Source organism: Giraffa tippelskirchi, chromosome 11 (genome assembly GCF_054371585.1).
Source record: "Giraffa tippelskirchi isolate mGirTip1 chromosome 11, T2T-mGirTip1v1.2.pri, whole genome shotgun sequence".
In the NCBI taxonomy this organism is placed as follows: domain Eukaryota; kingdom Metazoa; phylum Chordata; class Mammalia; order Artiodactyla; family Giraffidae; genus Giraffa; species Giraffa tippelskirchi.
The window spans coordinates 106,648,399-106,669,539 of NC_137285.1; the positions used below are offsets into that span (position 1 = coordinate 106,648,399).

A 21,141-nucleotide genomic window follows, 5' to 3' on the forward strand; every position below is an offset into this window, starting at 1 on the left:
ACAGTCTGGACACAGAGGAAGAAAAAGATCTATACACTTAAAGGCAATAGAAATTATATCAACTGAAATGCAAGAATAAAAACAACAGAAAATACAATAAAATATCTGAGATCTACAGGACACATAGATGTAATTGTTAGAGTATGAGAGAGAATGGTGCAGAAGAAATTGTGGACGAGATAATGGCTGGGAACTGTCCAAAACCTTTGAAAGATTTCGATTAGCAAACTCTGAGCAAGAGAAGCACGTGTGTATGGCCACACACACACACAACATACACATGCACAGAACACAGCACACCTAGGCACATCAGACTCAGACTGCTGAAAACCAAGACAAAGAGGAAATCTTAAAAGCAGCTGAGTCTTTGCAACCCCATGCACTATATATAGCCTCTGTCCATGGAATTCTCCAGGCAAGAATACTGGAGTAGGTTGCTATTCCCTTCTCCAAGGGACCTTCCTGACTAAGGGATTGAACTCGGGTGTCCTGCACTGCAGGCAGATTCTTTACTGTCTGAGTCACCAGGGAAGTTACATACAAGGAAACAACAATAAGAATTATTGCTGCTTCTTATTAGAAACAAGGTGGGCCAGAGACAATGAAAAGACAACTTTTAAGCACTTGAAGGAAAAAAAAAGACAACCTACCATTCTACGTATGGCAAAATATATCCTGCAAAAGCACAGGTACAATAAAGGCATTTTCAGATAGACAGGAGTGAAGCCATTTCACCTTCAAAAGAGTTGCACTACAAGAAATGCTAAAAGAGTTATTCAGGCTAAAAGGAAAGAATGCCAGATGAAAATTTAGAGCTGAAACAAGCAATGAAGAACACAGGAAAATAGGTGGGTAAATAAAAAAAGACCAATTTCATTATGTTTAAAAGTTAGACATCCGCTTATATATAAATGGCTTTAAAACGCTATGGACTACGTAAAGCAAAAACAGTAACAATGTTTTGTGGTGTTTATAGCATGTGTAGAGAGAGGTAAAATATACAACAGAAGACAAAAGAAGAGGGGACAAATAGAGCCATATTATTGTAAGATTCTTACATAGCTCACCAAGTGGTATACTACTATTTGAAAATCAACTATGATAAGTTAAAGATATATATTATAATTTTGAAAACACCACTTAAAAATTCCTCAAATAGGAATAGCTAGAGGAGGTAAGATGGGATTTCAAAAAATATCCAGTTCACCTTATAAAAGGGTAAGGCTCCCCGGGCAATCCAGTGATTAAAAATCCACCTGCCAAGGCAGGGGACACAACTTCGAGCCCTGGTCCGGGAAGATTCCACACGCCTTGAGGCAATGAAGTCTGTGCACCGTAACTACTGAGCCTGTTCTCTAGAGCCTGTGCTCTGCAACAAGTGAAACTACTGCAACAAGAAGCCCGTTTACCGCAAGGAAAAGTAGACCCCACTTGCCCCAACTAGAGAAAACCCACATGCAGCAGCAAAGACCCAGCACAGCCAATGAATAAAATAAAATTTTAAAAAATTTTTGAAAAAAAAAAAATTAAACAGTAGAAAGGCCTGGATCAGCTGTGGAGCAATGAGTGGGTCAGTGGATGATGAGTGGGGGCTGGGTGCAATGCCCAGGCTGGCTCAGGGTCTGGAGGTAGACACAGTACCCCTAACCCCCAAGATCCTCAGCAGACTATTCAACTTGTTGTCAGGTAGCAGTGTGTTGGGGACTAGTAGAACATGGGGTGATTATATATGCAGAAATTGAGTATCCAGGACAAGTTGAGGTCCTTCATAAGGAAGAGGAGCTCCCAGGACATCTGACTTAAGGCTTGTAGAGAAGAGCTGGAGGGCTATAAGAAAAAGAGATTCTATTCTTAAACGGCTCATGCAAAAACTCATGTGCTCTGAGATCCCATACGGAGTTATGGGAGCTGCAGTTATTTGAAAGCTCCTAGGTCAGACCCACTTATTGATCATGGAGAGCTTCCTGGAGAAACAGAAGACAAACAGGGTTTCCCCTGGGGACACAGATCCTGGAAGCAGTCGTTTTTTAGAGGCCAGTCTACCACAAGGACACAGCTGCTGGCAAGAGCTATTTTGGAGTCCTCCCTCTAGCCTTAGCACCAAGGATTGCCTGCCCACCAGACAGTCAGCACCAGTACTAGGACACACCCAGACTGTACAACCAGCCACCCTAAGACCTGGCCTCACCCATCAGCAGCTCGCAGGCTCCAAACCAGGCAGACCCTGGCAGCCAACAGGGCCAGGGGCCAGCCCCACTTACCAGTGTGTCCACAGTAGTTGGCCCCATCACAACAGAAGGGCACATGCAGCCCACATAGGGGGTAATTTTCGAGTATAAAGCTCAAGGAAACTGTGGGGAGTGTGCTGCTAGACACCATAGCATGTCTCCTACATAAACTCACTTCTCCATGATCAGGAAATGTAACCAACCTATTTGGGCTTTCCCAGGGGCTCACTGGTAAAGAATCGGCCTGCAATGCAGGAGACAAGGAAGACGCGAGTTTGATCCTCGAGTCAGGAGGATCCCTGGAGGAGGGAATGGCAACCCATTCCAGTATTCTTGCCTAGAGAATCCCATGGATAGAGGAGCCTAGCAGGCTACAGTCCACGGGGTCACAAAGAGTCAGACACGACTGAAGTGACAATCCAATACACACACATAAACTTGGAGAATTAGGATAAATGAGGCTACATAGTAATATGCTGCAAACAAAAGAATCAGATAAAATTCCAGAAGATGAGCTAAGCAAAGTGAAGATAAGCAATTTACCTAATAAAGAGTTCCAGATAATGATCATAAAGATGTTTGTTCAACAAGCCTAGGAGAAGAAAAAAACGTGCACAGTGAGAAGTTTCACAAAGACTTAGAAAATATGAACAAGAAGATCCAAACAGAGCTGAAGAGTAAAATGTCTGAAAAATTACACTAGAAGGAATCAACAAATTAGATGATATAGAGGAACGAATCAGTGAGTTGGAAGATAGTAGAGTAGAAATTACCCAAGCTAAGTGGAAAAAAGATGAAAAAATTGTTCTAAATGAGAATTAAAAGACTTCCTTGACACCATCAAGCACGCTAACAGTAACAAGCTCCCAGTAACAAGCTCCCAGAAGCAAAAGAGTGAGAGAAAGTGGCAGAGAATTTATTTGAAGAGATAAAAGCTTTAAACTTCCCTATCCTGACAAAGGAAAGAGGCATCCAGATCCAGGAAGTACAATTTCAAACAAAATTAACCCAGAAGGGAATGCACCAAAACACATTGTAATTGAAATGGTAACACTTGAAGACCCCTAAAAGCAGTAAGGGAAAAGCAACTAGTTGCATAAAAGGGAACTTTCATAAGACTGTCAGCTGACTGTCAGTAGACAGTTTCAGTAGAAACTTGGCAGGTCAGAAGACATTCACATGATATAATCATAGTGATGAAAGAAAGAAAACTTTCAACCAAGAATAACCAGCAAGGTGATAATCAGATGGAAAGAGTTTTACAGACAAGCAAAAGCACCACTAAATTGACTTTACAAGAAATGTTAAAGGGACTTCTGTAAATGGACAAGAAAAGATCACAGCTAGAAATATGAACATTACAAAAAGGAAAATCTCATTGTTTGTAAAAACATTGGTAAAGGTAATAGGTTAGCCACTTTTAAAGCTTAAAGTTTAAAATAAAAATTAAAAGATAAAAGTAGTAAATCATCTACCTCCAGAATAAATAGCTAAGAGATACACAAAATTAAAAGATGCAAAATATGAAGTCAAAAACATTAAACATGAGAGGGAAGGTAAGCTTGCAGGTTTTTTAAAAAATGCATTTGAATTTAAGAGATCATCAACTTAAAAAAATTCTTGTTACAAACCTCATGGTTACCACAAACCAAAAACATATAATATATACATACAAAAAAAGGCAGAGGAATCCAAACATAAAACTAAAAGATGGTCATCAGATCACAAAAGAAAAGAACAAAAGAAGGAAAAGGAACAAAAAAACTATAAAACAACCAGAAAACAATTAACAAGATGGTAATAAGTACATACATATCAATGATTATTCTAAATGTAAATTGACCAAAGGATCCAATCAAAATACATGGAGTGAATGAATAAAAAAACAACACCCATATATAGAGTGCATATAAGAAACTCACTTGAGATGTAGAGAAAAACTGAAAGTGGGGGAATGGAAAAAAGTATCCACGCAAATGAAAACAGAAAAAAAGCTGGGGTAGCAACACTTACATCAGACAAAATAGACTCTCAAAGGGAGACTGTAACAAGAGACAAAGAAGGACATTACATTATGCTAAAGGGATCAATCCAACAAGAATATATGATAACTGTAAACATAAATACACCCAACCTATGAACATGTAAATACATACAGCAAATATTAATAAACATAAAGGGGGAAACTGATAGTGACACCATAAAGACAGCATTACCTGGATACCAAAACCAGACAAGGGCTCCACAAAAGAAAAATTTCAGGCCAATGTCACTGATGAACAAAGGTACACAAAGAAATCCTCAACAAAATATTAGAAAAAAATTCACCAACACATTGAAAGAATTATTCACCATGGTCAACTGGGATTTATCCCAGGGATACAACAATGGTTGAATATTTGCAAATCAATCAAATGTGATATACCACATGAATGAATGGAAGAATAAAAATAATATGATCATCTCAATAGAAAAAACCTTTGACAAAATTCAATGTCCATTTGTTATAAAATCTCTAGGGAACATACCTCAACAATAAAGACCGTATATGACAGTTTAGTTCAGTTCAGTTGCTCAGTCGTGTCTGACTCTTTGCGACCCCACAACTAATACCATATTCAGGCATCAAAAACTGAAAGCATTTCCTCTAAGATCAGGAGCAAAACAAGAATGTCCACTCTCACCACTTTTATTCAACATGGTATTGGAAGTTCTAGCCATAGCAACCGAAAAAGGAAAACAAATTAGTGACATCAAAACTGGAAAGGAAAAAGTAAAATCATCACTGTTTACAGATGACATGATACAATGCATGAAAATCCTAAAGATGCCTCCAAAAAGCTATTAAATACAATAAATAAATTCAGCAAAGTTGCAGGATGTAAGATTAATCTACAGAAATCAGTTGCATTTCTATACACTAACAACAAACTATAAGGAAGAGAATTTTTTTATAAATCAACTATACTTCAATTTCAAAAAAAGAGAAAAAACCAAACCCTGAGAAATCTCATTTGAAATAGCACAACAATAATCAAATACCCAGAAATAAATTGAACAAAATATATATATCAAAAGATATTGGACTTCCCTGGTGGTCCAGTCATTAAGAATCTGCCTGTCAATGCAGAGGACATGGGTTTGATCCCTGCTCTGGGAAGATTCCACATGCCATGGGGCAGCTGAGCCCATGTGCCACAACTACTGAACCTTTACTCTAGAGCCTGTGTGCCACAACTACTGAAGCCCATGTGCCCTAACACCTGTGCTACACAACAAGAGAAGCCACTGAACTAGATGCACCCCAACTAGAGAGTAGCTCCCGCTAGCCACAGCTAGAGAGAACCCATGTGCAGCAACATAGACCCAGCACAGGGAAAAAAAAGATGTTATTAAGACAAACAAAATTCAAACTACAGTTTAGGAGAAAATATCAGCAATACATTGAAAAATTATATATCCAGAATATATAAACATAGGCTACAGAGTAATATTTTTAATGTAGACAATTCAGTAGCATATATAGGGGCAAAATGTCAGAAAAGGCACATCAACAAAGTAGATATTCAAAAATGGCCAATAAGCATGAAAACATTAGTCAGTGAAGCAGTTTAAATGAACACCAGTATCTGTGTAAAATACCATTACATACCCACAGAATAGTTATAATTTAATAGACTAATAATACCCCGCACTTGGTAAAGCAATTGAAACTCATATGCTGCTGTTATTGGCAGAGGATAGACAAATGTTTACCTCTGGAGGAAATGTAAATTAGCTCACACATTGAAAACTGGTTTGACAGCAATGTATTCAAGCTAATAAACATGTGTAAAACCTAAGATCTGGCTACTTACTCCTAAAGATACAGAAAACATAGATGGGTACTTCACATGTATCAACAATGTATGTCAGAAAGTCCTTGATGACATTGTTTGTAAGAGCACAAACTGAAAACAAGCTAAATATTTATTGATGGTGCCATGGATAAACAAACACAATACAATCATACAGTGGGCAACTAAGCAGAAAAGAAAACAAAGGATTGCTACATTGGTAATTTGCATCAACTCACAAACGTACCATTAAATAAATGACACAAAAGACAAAAGAATAGGAACAGGGTTATTCTAATCATATAAACTTCAAAACCAGGCAAAACAAACCTGTTAGAAATGAAGATGGTGACCACCTTTGGTTAGGAAGGACTGTAACTCAGAGAGGGTATGAGAAGGGTTCTAGGGTTCTGGCAATGTCCTCTTTTTTAACTGAGTGGTGGCAACATGCGTGTTAATTTTGTGATTATTCCTCAACATGTACATTTGTCATGTGTATGTTTTCATGTCTAAGTGTGCTATATACCAAAAACAGTTTATTTTAAACAATGACAAGTGCTATAACTGAGATAGATAAGACATGCATGATGTGCATGGAGGAAGACAGAAGGGAGTAACCTGAAAGGTAGGTCTTACGAGCTGAATTGAGTTCCAGGAAAAAATACGTTGGATCTTAACACCTAGTACTTCAGAATGTGACCTTAGGGACTTCCCTTGTGGTTCAGTGGTTAAGAATCCACCTGCCAGTGCAGGGGACGCTGGTTCAATTCCTGGTCTGGGAAGATCCTACATGCCCTGGAGCAACTAAGCCCATGCGCCACACTGAGCCAGCACTCTAGACCCTGTGCTCGACAGCAAGAGAAGCCACTGCAATGAAAATTGGTGCACCTCAGCTAGAGAGTAGCCCCTGCTCACTGCAGCTAGAGAAAGCCTGTGAGCAGCAACAACGACCCAGTGCAGCCAGAAATAAATTAATTTGTTAATTTTAAAAAGAATGTGACCTTATTTGGAAATAGGGTTGTTGTAGATAAATATTAACTAAAATGAGGTCATGATGGAGTAGGGAGGACTCTTAATTCCATACGGCTGATGTCCCTTAATAAGAAGAGGGCAATTAGGGCAGACACACAGGAGAACATCATGTAATACCAGAGGGTGCTTGCAAAGCAAGCAACACCAAGGATTGTTGGCCTCTACCTGAAGCTAGGAAGAGGCATGGAAGCTCTTCCCTGGAGGTTTCAGCGGGCACATGGCCCTGCCAGCACCTTGATTTTTGGGCTTCCAGCCTCCAGGACTGTCAGACAATACATTTCTATTGTTTTAAGCCACCCAATGGTTACTTTGTAAGGGCAGGCATAGAAAATGTGATTCACAGTGTGAGTCAGTGTTCTGTTTTTACTTAGGAGGCAACTGAAATCTTATGTCACTAAACTAGGGGCCAGGGGGCTTTCCACATGGCACTAGTGGTAAAGAACCCGCCTGCCAACACAGGTAGATGTAAGAGACAGGGGTTCGATCACTGGGCTGGGAAAAATCCCCTGGAGGAGGGCGTGACAACCCACTCCAGTATTCTTTTTCTTCCCCTAATATATATAGAGTATGTTTCTTTATTTTAATTGGAGGATAATTACTTTACAACAGTGTGGAGCCTGGCAGGCTACATTCTATAGGGTCGCAAAAAGTCAGACACTACTGAAGTGACTTAGCATGCATGCATGCACTAGGGGCCAAAATAAAAATTAGCTCTGGCATTTAAAGTCTATTCATGAGATGGATGAAACTGGAGCCCATTATACAGAGTGAAGTAAGCCAGAAAGAAAAACAACAATACAGTATACTAATGCATATATATGGAATTTGAAAGACGGTAACGGTAACCCTATATGCAAGACAGAATAAGAGACACAGATGCATAGAACAATTTTGTGGACTCTGAGGGAGAAGGTGAGGGTGGGACGTTCTGGGGGAATAGCATTGAAACATGTATATTATCATATGTGAAAGAGAACACCATTCCATGTTCGATGCATGAGACAAGGGCTCAGGGCCGGGGCAATGGGATGACCCAGAGGGATGGGATGGGGAGGGAGGTGGGTGGGGGGTCCAGGAAGGGGAACACATGTAAACCCATGGCTGATTCATGTCAATGTATGGCAAAAACTATCACAATATTGTAAAGTAATTAGCCCCCAACTAAAATAAATAAATTTATAAATAAATAAATAAAAAATAAAATGCTGGCAAATAAATAAATAAATAAATAAAGTCTATTCATTGGTGGGACTTCTCTGGTGGTCCAGTGGCTAAAAATCTGCCTGTCAATGCAGGGGACACAGGTTGGATCCCTGGTCCCGGAGGATTCCACATGTCGCTGGGCAACTAAGCTTGTGGGTCACAACTACTAAGCTCGAACTCTGGAGCCTTGGAGCCACAAAAAAAGAAGCCACCGCAATGAGAAACCCGTGCACTGCAACTAGAAAGTAGCCCTCTCTCCCCACAACTAGAGAAAGTCCTTGTGCAGCAATGCTGACCCAGCACAGCCAAAAAATAAAAAAAAATGAAGTCCATTGGTAACAAGCAAGGCAATGAGTAAATAAAAGATGTTTGGGGGATAAAGTCCAGCTCACTGACAATTGGATCAGCCATTCTATTTCTTTCTTTTCCCCAACACTTTCTAAAGCAAAGACATTTGGAGATAGCTTTCTCATTATGTAAAAATGCCAGTAAATAAAATGCCAGCCTCTTTTATCAGAAAGGTAATTTTCATTCTGTTTCTGATTACTTGGTGATATAAGTATCTGGATATCTACTTTTTCACAAAAATCTCTCTCCCCACTCCACTCCAGCAGACTCCAAAGGCATTAAATACACTAGCAAAAAGGGGAGATATTGCCAATGAGAATTTAGAACTGAAATTCTCTGTTTCTGAATTCAGGTCTCAGGCCAATTTCTTGTCATCTTGGTGGTCTTAAACACCTCAAAATGAGAGTTTCAATTAGAGTGATCTTGGATTAGTAGAATCCCCAGAAACCTGACAGAAGCAAATTAAACTCCCCCACAGAGAAATTCATCCCAGACCTCAAAGAATTCCAACAAACAGAACTCACGTGATCAGTCCGTCCTCCTTCTGTCTTGTTTATAAAACAATTCTTGAGACTTCCCTCATGGTTGACGGGTGAAGAATCTGCCTTCCAATGTTAGGGACTCGGGTTCGACCCCTGGACAGTGAACTAAGATCCTACATGTGCCAGGGCAACTTAGCCTGGTGCCACAATGAAGACACAGCACAGCCCAAAGAAAAAAGATTCTCAGGTTTAGCCACATGATCATCCCACTTTTCATCCCAGAACGTGCTGCATGCTGTGATTTGTCACCCACTGCAGAAGCAGCCCCCTTCTCTTCCTAGTCTCATCCACCTCCTGACACTGGTGAACTCCCATAAGCTGCTTTGCATTCCTTAAACAGTAAGTCAATGTTTTCTCTGTGCTCCGATTCTATTTTAGTCAAAATTGATATTTACAACTCAGATATCTTCAGGCCCCAGCAGGCCACACGTGGATGAATGCCAACACCTGAACATGAGTAGTTCATATGTCACAGATTAATTGTTCTGTAATTACCTGTGGGTCTGACTCAAAGTCTCCCTTGGTTATTTCTGGGAACTTCTGGGCGTGATGGCTATGTTTCACAGTGGCATGGCCTAGATGGTGTTTGTTTACCAAGCGTTTGCTTTTCCACGTCCACAGGAATTGCCTTCCTCTCTTCTGAAGTCCTAAAACCACTATCTCCAGCATCCTCTTTTGTCTGCAGCTGAGGATGATATGTAAGGTGAGGACTTGAGCCATTTTGGTGAGTTACTCAGTTTTTCTGGGCCTCTCCCATGTATACGTGTTATTAAACTGGTGTTTGATGTTCTCTTGTTAATCTGTCTCATGTCAGCTTAATTCTTAGACCAGCCAGAGGAAATCAGAAGAGTAGAGGAAAATCTCTTCCTTCTCAATAGCCTCGTTTTATCACCTATTTCTGAAGAGGCGTTGTTTCTGCTCCCTGTAATTCACAGGGGTCTTTATGGACACTGCTCCTTCCTTGTTAAAAAAATCAAAACTCAACCTGGTAAATTTGAAGATCTACTTAACTTATCAAGCAATCACGGATTTGGGCAGCATCTCCTCTGACCAGCTGAGAGGGGAGTGATGTCAAGGTTGCCCATAGGCGCCTTCACTGGAATCCACCTTGGCTGAGAGATGTGTGAGCGCATGGGAGAATCCTTGTTGTTGTTGTTCAGTCGCCAAGTAGTGTCCAACTCTTTATGACCCCATGGACTGCAACACACCAGGTTTCCCTGCCCCTCAGCATCTCCTGGAGTTTGCCCAAGTCCATGTCTATTGAATCAATGGGAGGGTCCTGAGATATACCAAACACAGACTCTGAACCAGGCAAATCAAAATGACTGGCCAAAGGAAATCCAGAAGAAATGCTCCCATATATGTGAATTAAACTACCATAAGGCCGCGACCCTCTGAGTCTGCCTGTGTGTCTATCCACAAGTGGTGGTGGTGGTGGTTTAGTCACTAAATCGTGTCTGGCTCTTACAACCCCCTGGATTGTAGTCCGCCAGACTCCTCTGTCCATGGGCTTTCCCAGGCAAGAATACTGGAGTGGGTTGCCATTTCTTCCTCCAGGGGATCTTCCAACCCAGGGACTGAACCTGTGTCTCCTGAGCTGCAGGATTCTTTACTGCTGAGCCACCAGGGAAGTCCTCTATCCACAAGTACTGTATTCTTTTTCCTCCCAATAAACACTTTACTTGTTTCACCACTTTCCATCTTTGTGGGGATTCTTCTCTACAAAATCACTGGTCTAGTGGTTAGGATTCAGCTCTCATGGTCGTGACCCCACTTCAATCTCTGGCTGGGAACTGAAAATTCTGCTTCAAGCTGCTGCAGGTCAAGGCCACCTGAGGTCATTATAAATAAATTTCTACTTTACTTTGAAATATTTGCCAAACTAATTATTAAGTATTTCATAATATTTGAAATGTGAAATGACTGCTTAGCATTAGAATAAGACTGTGTCCCTAAATTCTTAAACAGCAGCAAATGTGATTGCTTGTATAAAGCCTCATGATAATTTTTAGACTAACTTCCATAGTGCCCTATTGGCATTAGCACCACCTTTGTACCCTGCTGCCAATGAACAATCTAAGGCATTTATCAACTGTTGATACAAATGTCAGTCCCTAACCACTGTTTAGGGGGCTTCTCACGTGGCCCTAGCAATAAAGAACCCACCTGCCAATGTAGGAGACATAAGAGATCAGGGTTCGATTCCTGTGTGGGAAAGGTCACCTGGAGGAGGGCATGGCAACACACTCCAGTATTCTTGCCTGGAGAATCCCATGGACAGAGGAGCCTGGTCAGCTATAGTCCATAGGGTTGCAAATATTTGGATATGACTGAAGCAACTTAGCACGCATGCACGCACAACTACTTTTCCTATGTTTAAAATTTTTGAAATTCAAATGAACCTGACATAACATAAAATAATTCCATTTTTTTTTGGTTGTTGTTGTTTGTTGTATAAAATAAATACTAGAGTATAAAACAAACAACAATAAAAACATAATGGAAGGTTTCTATAGGTAGAAAGAGGGTGGGACAAGGAAGTTAAAAGAGTGGGTTGTTTCAGGCAAGGGGGAAGACAGGGGGCCTTAAGCAGATTAGCTCACCAGTCCTGACCAGGGAACCCCAGACTGAGTGATTTAAAATTCCATCCTGGGAGAGGTTGCAACAGCAATTCCTTCTTGGCTTGCATTTTTCCCCCGCAAGTGACTCCACCTTGAGCCGTCCATGAAGAAAGAAGAACAAAGAGCATTACTCACCACCCATATGTCAAGAAACCAGTCTCTATGCCAACAGCCAATGAGGACCTACTGGTTGCTGATGGCCCTGTGGGTGACCTTATCCTTATAAGCAGAACTTTTGAGGTTGCTGACAGTCAGTTGAGTGAGGCTGGAAGGGATCCTCCCCAAATACAGCCTTGAGATGATGGCAGCCCTGGCTGATACCTTGACAGAAACTTCTGAGAGATCCAGAGCCAGAGACTCCAGCCAAGCTGCATCCAGATTCTCCACCCACAGAAGCCATGAAGCAAAGGTTTATTGTTCTCTGCCCCTATGTGTGGGGGTGATTTGTTACAAAGCAATAGATAACTATTACAGTGATGGAAATCTGATTTTAGCTGAACAAATAGATTACCAGAATAAAGACTATATTTCTCAGCCTCCCTAATAGTTAGATGTGGTCACATGACTGAGCGGTAGTCTAGAGAATATGAGAGGAGTTTTTAGACCAAATTTTTAAAAAAGTGGTTATGCATGATTCATACCTTCTTTCCTACTTCTCCAGTTAATATACAGCAAGCTATGATAATGACAGAGCTAAAAGATGTGGAAAAAGCTGGCTTAAAATTCAACGTTCAAAAAACTAAGTTCATGGCATCTGGTCCCGTTGCTTCATGGCAAATAGATGGGGAAAAAGTAGAAAAAGTGGCGTATTCTCTTTTCTTGGGCTCCAAAATCACTGTGGTCAATGACTGCAGCCATGAAATTAAAAGATGCTTGCTCCTTGGAAGAAAAGCTATGACACACCTAGACAGCATATTAAAAAGCAGAGACAGAACTTTGCTGACAAAGGTCTGTATAGTCAAAGCTATGATGTTTCCAGTAGTCATGTATGGATGTGAGAGTTGGACCATAAAGAAGGCTGAGTACCAAAGAAGTGATGCTCTTGAACTGTGGTGTTGGAAGACTCTTGAGAGTCCCTTGAACTACAAGTATATCAAACCAGTCAGTAGTAAGAGAATTCAACCTTGAATATTCATTGGAAGGACTGATGCTGAAGCTCCAATACTTTGGCCACATTATATGAAGAACTGACTCATTTGAAAAGAACCTGATGCTGGGAAAGATTGAGGGCAGTAGGAGAAGGAGGCAAAAGAGGATGAGATGTTTGGATGGCATCACCGACACAATGGACATGAGTTTGAGCAAACTCCGGGAGATGGTGAAGGGCAGGGAAGCCTGGCAAGCTGCAGTCCATAGGGTCTCAGAGAGTCGGATAACTTGGTGACTGAACAACAACAAGATGGAAAAGCCTAGATCCCCAAATCATTATGTGGAGGAGGGCTACCCATTGACCGAGATCATCCACTTGACTTGTTACACGAGTGAAAATAAACAAATATTTAGAATTTAAAATAAAATTCTTAAAGTATACATATTGATAAGAATGTAAGCTAGGCTTCATGTTACAGACACCCAAAATATTAGAGATTTAGTCCAGAGAAAAGTTTATTTTCCTTTCACAGAAAGGTGTTAATGAGCATAGTCAACTTTATATTCTAAATATTTATTCCCCATTCATTAAGGACTTTCTTTTGAGTATAGTTCTGACTGGAGTTCTGAGCAATCTTTCATATATACACTATACCTCTAGTGCTTTGCATTGGATTTCCTGTTTCAGTTTGTTCAAAGTTGAGACAAATGAAGACACTTATAAAGCAGATTGAATGCAGACTCCTACTAGATTTGAGGGCTCTAAAATACTTCCCTGGGTTTCCCTGGTGACTCAGAAGGTAAAGAATATGCCTGCAATGCAGGAGACCTGGGTTCAGTCCTTGGGTTGGGAAGATCCCCTGCAGAAGGAAATGGCAACCCACTCCAGTATTCTTGCCTGGAGAATTCCATGGCCAGGGAAGTCTGGCATGCTGCAGTCCATGGGGTTGCAAAGAGTCAGACACTACTGAGCAACTGAACTGCAGTCTGCTCATCAATGAATTTGGTTAAGTTGCAGAATACAAAATTAATAGACAGAAATCTGTTGCATCTCTATACGCTAACAATGAACTATCAGAAAGAGAAAGCAAGGAAATAATCCTATTTACAATTGCATCCAAAAGAATAAAACACCTAGGAATATATCTAACTAAGTAGGTAAAAGACCTGTACTTGGAAAACTATAAGACACTGATAAAAGAAATTAAAGATGACAAACAGAAAGAAAGACACACAGTGTTAATGGACTAGAAGAATTAATATTGTTAAAACAATCATACTACTCAAAGCAATCTATAGATTCAATGCAATCTCTTTCAAAATACTAATGGCATTTTTCAAAGAACTAGAACAAGTAATTTAAAATTTGCATAGAAACACGAAAGATCCCAAATAGATAAAACCATCTTGAAAAAGAAGCTGGAGGTATCATGCTCTTTGACTTCAGTCTACATTACAAATCTATAGTAATCAAAACAATATAGGGGACTTCCCTAGCAGACCAGTGGTTAAGACTCTGCAGTTTGACTGAAAGAGCCATGGGTTCTATCCCTGGCCAGGGAACTAAGATCCTGCAAGCCATGTGCAGCCAAAAACAAACAAACAAAACCCCTATAGCACTGGCACAAAAAAGGGGGGGGCGCATAGATCAATGGAACAAAATAGCGAGCCCAGAAATAAACCCACACTCCAATGGTCAATTAATATACGACAAAGGAGAAAAGAACATACAATGGAGGAAAGATAGCCTCTTCAATAAGTGGTGCTGGGAAAACTGGACAGCTACATGTTAAAGAGTGAAATTAGAATATTTTCTAATGCCTTATACAAAAATAAACTCAAAATGAATTAAATGCCTACATGTAAGACCAGAAATCATAAAATTTCTAGGAGAAAACATTGCTAGAACACTCTTTGACATAAATCATAGCAATATATTTTTTGGATCTGTCTCCTAAGGCAAAGGAAACAAAAGCAGAAATAAACAAATGGGACCTAATTAAACTTAAAAGATTTTGCACAGCAAAGAAAACCATCAACAAAATTAAAAGACAACCTATTGAATGGGAGAACACATTTGCAAAGAATACAACCAACACGGGGTTAACATCTAAAATATATACAGTTCAGACAACTCAATATTAAAAACAAGCAACCCGGTTAAAATCAGGCAAAAGACCCTGAAGAGACTTTTTTCTAAAACAAGCATACAGATAGCCAACAGGTACATGAAAAGATGCTTAACAGTGCTAATCATCAGAGAAATGCCTATCAAAGAAAAGAAAGAAAGAGAAGTTGCTCATTCGTGCAACCCCATATAGCCCACCAGGCTCCTCTGTCCAGGCAAGAATACTGGAGTGGGTTGCCATTTCCCTCTCCAATGCATATTAAAACCACAGTGAGATACCATCTTATACCTGTCAGAATGGCTATCATCAAAAAGACCACAAACAACAAATGTTCACAAGAAAGTAGAGAAAGGGAACTCTTAAGCACAACTGGTAGAAATGTAAATTGATGCAGCTACTTGGAAAACAGTATAGAGGTTCCTCAAAAAGCTAAAAATAAAATGACCATTCCACTTCTGGATATTAAGCTGAAGAAGACAAAAACACTAATTCAAAAAGATATATGTGTACCAGTGCTCACAGAAGCATTATTTACGGCAACCAAGATATGGAAGCAACTTAAATGTCCATCAACAGATGAATGGATAAAGAAGATATGATGCACACACACATACACATACACAATGGGATACTACTAAGCCATAAAAAGGAATGAAATTTTCCTGTTTGCAACAACACAGATGGACCTGAAACATATTACGCTTAGTGAAATAAGTCAGAAAAAGACAAATACTGGATGTTATCCCTTAAATATGGGACCTAAAAATTAAAAAAAAAAAAAAAACTAGTGGATTTAACAAAAAAGAGGAACAAACTAGAGGTTATCAGTGGAAAGAAGAAAGAGGGAGGGGCAAGATAGGGTTGTGGAATTAACAAGTACAAACTACTATATACAAAACAAAGAAGTTACAAGGATATGTTGTACAGCACAGGGAATATAGCCAGTATTCCATGACTTTAAAGAGAGCATAATCCATAAAAATTTTGAATCACTGTGTTGTATACCTGAAGCTAATATAACACTGGGGATCTTGTATATTACCACTACAGCAGCAGTGCTGATGTAAACCACTATTACATTATTAACATAAATGAAATGTACCTCAATTCAAAAAACTGACACAAGGATTAGAATTAGCAAACAAGAACATTAAAGTAGTCATTGTAACTCTATCATGCACACACACACACACACACACACAAGGAAGGTAGAGACATGGAAGATAAACAGTGCTGCCCAACAGACCTTCCTGTGACAATGGAAATGTCTGATAACTATGGAATCCAGTATGATAGCCACGAGCCGCAAACGGCCAGTGAGCACTTAAAATCTGCCTACTGCAACCAAGGAACTGAGTTTAAAACTTTTTTTAACTTATTTAAATTTAACCACAGGCTTCCCTGGTGGCTCAGATGGTAAAGAATCTGCCCGCAATGCAGGGGACCTGGGTTCGATCCCTGGGCTGGGAAGATCCCCTGGAGAAGGGAATGGCTACCTACTCCAGTATTCTTGCCTGGAGAATTCCATGGACAGAGGAGCCTGGCGGGCTACAGTCCGGGGTCACTACACATAGTGAGCCTCTATCATATTGGATGTCACAGTGTTGGAAGATCTAGGAAAAGAACATCACTGTGGGGAGACTCTCTATGGAACAACGGTTACTCGTCTTCTTACATTAGGAGGATTAATCTCATCAAATCAAAGCTTGCACAACCAAAAGTAAACTGAACCCCACTGACTCTACTTCATTACCCAACAATCATCCTATGCACCTTTTCACTAAGCTATTCTATACATACGCTTACTGCTGCTAATATTAGTTATTGTTGTTGTTGCCGCTGTTTTTCCTCCACATCTTCCTCTCGGACATAAGGGATACACAGCGCAGAAAAATGAGAATTCACAGTATATATTATCCCAAGTAGTCTAGAACTTTCGATATACTCTTAAATATTACTTCACAGAGCACTGAGTACAAAGGTCTCTGCATGGCAGACATGCAAGAAATGCTTTTGACAATAAAAATCTGAGAAGATAACATCTGAGAAAAAGGTTTATTCAATAAGTAACTCTCTAGTTTCAGTTTTTAATGAGGCAAAAACATTTAATTAAAAACATGAAATTGAGACATATTTTCCACTGTAAGCAACAGAAAAGTTAGGAGAAAAAAACATACAAGGAATCTCTTCCTAATAGAAAGAGATATTTCAGATACACAGAAGATATATGTTCTGTGTATCTGATATTAAAAATTAAAAGGCAGCAGAATTTCTATTATGGGAGTTTTTTGTTTTTCTTTTTCTTTACCACTGCATCACCTGGGAAGCTCTTTTTAAGGTCTGAAATTGAAAGTCACTCAGTCGGGTCTTTGAAACCCCATGGACTGTAGAGTGCCAGGCTCCTCTGTCCATGGAATTTTCCAGGCAAGAACACTGGAATGGGTTGCCATTCCCTTCTCCAGGGGATCTTCCCGACCCAGGGGTTAAACCCACATCTCCTGCATTGCAGGCAGATTCTTCACTGTCTGAGGCACCAGGAAAAGCTCTAACTATAGTTAATTTTAGTATTAATTTCTTGTCAACAGTTCTGGGTTACTTATAATTAATGTGATTCAATGTATATACTGTATTTACATATAAATGTTATACATAATAGTTTATAATACATAATAGTTTATACCTCCTAATGCCCTACATGAGAGATGATTTTTAAATGTTTTTGTAACAAACCACTCTGTAATGGTTATTTTAAATATTAGTAAAGGAAACAGCAGTAATATGATCAGAAAACCAACCGATACTTAAAAAAAAAAGAAAACCAACAAATATTTTATTGAAGCAAGCGAGATAAATATACTTCATGAAAATTTAAACATTCCTGGACAATGTGATGAAGACATTCTAAAATTGAGATGGAAATGAATATACAATAAAATGCACATACAGTTTTAAAAATTTCTCTAGTCTTTTATAACCTCCAGACCTAAACCCAATTCAATGTATATTTTATTAGCATTCGTCCTTATCTAATATTTTCAAAGCATTCTTCTTGGTTTTCGTAGAAAAAACAATTCTTTTTCTTTGCAGACTCAAATTTTATTAATTTATGTATTTAATTACATAATTATGAGGAGTACAGGGAAATAAATAGATGGTGAGAAATAGAGTATTTCCTGCCATCTCAGAAAACAAAGATATCCTAGTCATCAGTGATTCCAGCCTTCCAATGTGAGCTGGTGAGCCCTAAGGGCACTCAGGAAGGAGAAAAAAACCTGCTAAGAGCCATCAAAGTGCAGCCACTCCCTATGGTTAGCCCAAGGGAGCTCAGAATGTGAAAAACACAGGACACCGGCCCCAGATAGTTGAGATGCACTTGAAAGGAATGATTTCAGTGAGCCCAAACACTTGTATTTTCCCATATATAGAAAAGCACTAAATTCCTTAACTTGGGATATCTGGTTTTCTTTAATTCACAAAAATACTTCTGATGTTCAGACTACCTGCTCTCTGTTGCAGACTTCTATATAACCTGACTCCTTACGCATCCTCCCCCACACCACACACACGCACCTCCTCAGAGCAGTTCTCTCAGGGTTACTTGAGATGCTGTCTCCCAGGCTTGAAGTCCTAAAAATTCCCAATGAATACAACATAACACTCAATTTTTTTAAAGATGTGAATATTTTTAGGTCAAATTAGTTCTCAGTTCAGTCGCTCAGTCATGTCTGAATCTTTGCAACCTCACGGACTGCAGCACACCAGGACTCCCTGTCCATCCCCAACTCCCAGAGTTCACTCAAACTCACATCAAGTCAGTGATGCCATCCAACCATCTCATCTTCTGTCATCCCCTTCTCCTCCCACCTTCAATCTTTCCCAGCGTCAGGGTCTTTTCCAATGAGTCAGTTGTTCGCATCAGGTGGCCAAAGTATTGGAGTTTCAGCTTCAACATCAGTCCTTCCAATGAACATTCAGGACTGATCTCCTTTAGGATGGACTGGTTGGGTCTTCTTGCAGTCCAAGGGACTCTCAAGAGTCTTCTCCAACACCACAGTTCAAAAGCATCAATTCTTTGGTGCTCAGCTTTCTTTATAGTCCAATTCTCACATCCATACATGATTACAGGAAAAACCATAGCCTTGACTAGACAGACCTTTTTTGGGAAAGTAATGTCTCTGCTTTTTAATATGCTGTCTAGGTTGGTCATAACTTTTCTTCCAGGGAGGGAGCGTCTTTTAATTTCATGGCTGCAGTCACCATATGCAGTGATTTTGGAGCCCAAGAAAATAAAGTCTGTCACTGTTTCCACTGTTTCCCCATCTATTTGCCATGAAGTGATGGAACCAGACGCCATGATCTTAGTTTTCTGAATGTTGACCTTTAAGCCAACTTATTCACTCTCCTCTTTCACTTTCATCAAGAGGCTTTTTAGTTCCTCTTTGCTTTCTGCCCTAAGGGTGATGTCATGTGCATATCTGAGGCTATTGATATTTCTCCTGGCAATCTTGATTCCAGCTTGTGCTTCATCCAGCCCAGCGTTTCTCATGATGTACTCTGCATATAAGTTAAATAAGCAGGGTGACAATATACAGCCTTGACGTACTCCTTTTCCTATTTGGAACCATGTTGTTACATGTTCAGTTCTAACTGTTGCTTCCTGACTTGCATGCAGATTTCTCAAAAGGCAGGTCAGGTGGTCTGGTATTCCCATCTCTTTAAGAATTTTCCACAATTTGTTGTGACCCACACAGTCAAAGGCTTTGGCATAGTCAATAAAGCAGAAATAGATGTTTTTCTGGAACTCTCTTGCTTTTTTGATGATCCAACGGATGTTAGCAATTTGAACTCTGGTTCCTCTGCCTTTTCTAAAACCAGCTTGAACATCTGGAAGTTCACGGTTCACGTATTGTTGAAGCATGGCTTGGAGAATTTTAAGCATTACTTTACTAGTGTGTGAGATGAGTGCAATCGTGTGGTAGTTTGAGCCTTCTTTGGCATTGCCTTTCTTTGACATTGGAATGAAAACTGACCTTTTCCAGTCCTGTGGCCACTGCTGAGTTTTCCAAATTTGCTGGCACATTGAGTGCAGCACTTTCACAGCATCACTTTTTAGGATTTGAAATAGCTCAACTGGAATTTCATCACCTCCACTAGCTTTGTTCGTAGTGATGCTTCTTGAGGCCCACTTGACTTCACATCCCATGATGTCTGGCTCTAGGTGAGTGATCACACCATCATGATTATCTGGGTCATGAAGATCTTTTTTGTACAGTTCTTCTGTGTATTCTTGGCATCTCTTCTTAGTATCCTCTCCTTCTGTTAGGTCCATACTATTTCTGTCCTTTATTGAGCCTATCTTTGCATGAAATATTCTCTTGTTATCTCTAATTTTCTTGAAGAGATCTCTAGTCTTTACCATTCTATTGTTTTCCTCTATTTCTTTGCACTGATTACTGAGGAAGACTTGCTTATCTCTCCTTGCTATTCTTTGGAACTCTTCATTCAATTGGGTATATCTTTCCTTTTCTCCTTTGCTTTTCACTTCTCTTCTTTTCACAGCTATTTGTAAGGCCTCCTCAGACAGCCATTTTGCTTTTTTGCATTTCTTTTTCTTGTGGATTGTCTTTATCCCTGTCTCGTGTACAATGTCACGAACCTCCGCCCATAGTTCATCAGGCACTCTGTCTATCAGATCTAGTCCCTTAAATCTATTGCTCACTTCCACTGTATAATCATAAGGGACTTGATTTAGGTCATACCTGAATGGTATAGTGGTTTTCCCTACTTTCTTCAATTTAAGTCTGAATTTTGCAATAAGGAGTTCATGATCTGTGCCACAGTCAGCTCCTGGTCTTGTTTTTGCTGACTGTGTAGAGCTTCTCCACCTTTAGCTGCAAAAAATATAATCAATCTGATTTCAGTGTCGACCATCTGGTGATGTCCATGTATAGAGTCTTCTCTTGTGTTGTTGGAAGAGGGTGTTTGCTATGACCAGTGTGTTCTCTTGGCAAACTCTACTAGCCTTTGCCCTGCTTCATTCTGGATTCCAAGGCCAAATTTGCCTTTTACTCCAGGTGTTTCTTGACTTCCTACTTTTGCATTCCAGTCCCCTA

At 39.8% G+C, this 21,141-nt stretch overlaps 1 protein-coding gene and 1 long non-coding RNA gene across 2 annotated transcripts in view; one reads left to right on the forward strand and one right to left on the reverse strand.

The window, feature by feature from the left end:
- LOC145526283 (uncharacterized) overlaps window positions 1-10,365 on the reverse strand; it is a 58,291-nt gene extending 47,926 nt beyond the window's left edge. The window contains exon 1 of the long non-coding RNA XR_014068827.1: window positions 9,172-10,365. This is a non-coding gene — a long non-coding RNA (uncharacterized LOC145526283). The remainder of the gene's footprint in view (window positions 1-9,171) is intronic.
- Window positions 9,712-21,141, forward strand: part of SC5D (sterol-C5-desaturase) — a 28,773-nt gene continuing 17,343 nt past the window's right edge. The window contains exon 1 of the mRNA XM_081541635.1: window positions 9,712-9,892. The gene's annotated coding sequence lies outside the window, so the exon portion shown is untranslated. The remainder of the gene's footprint in view (window positions 9,893-21,141) is intronic.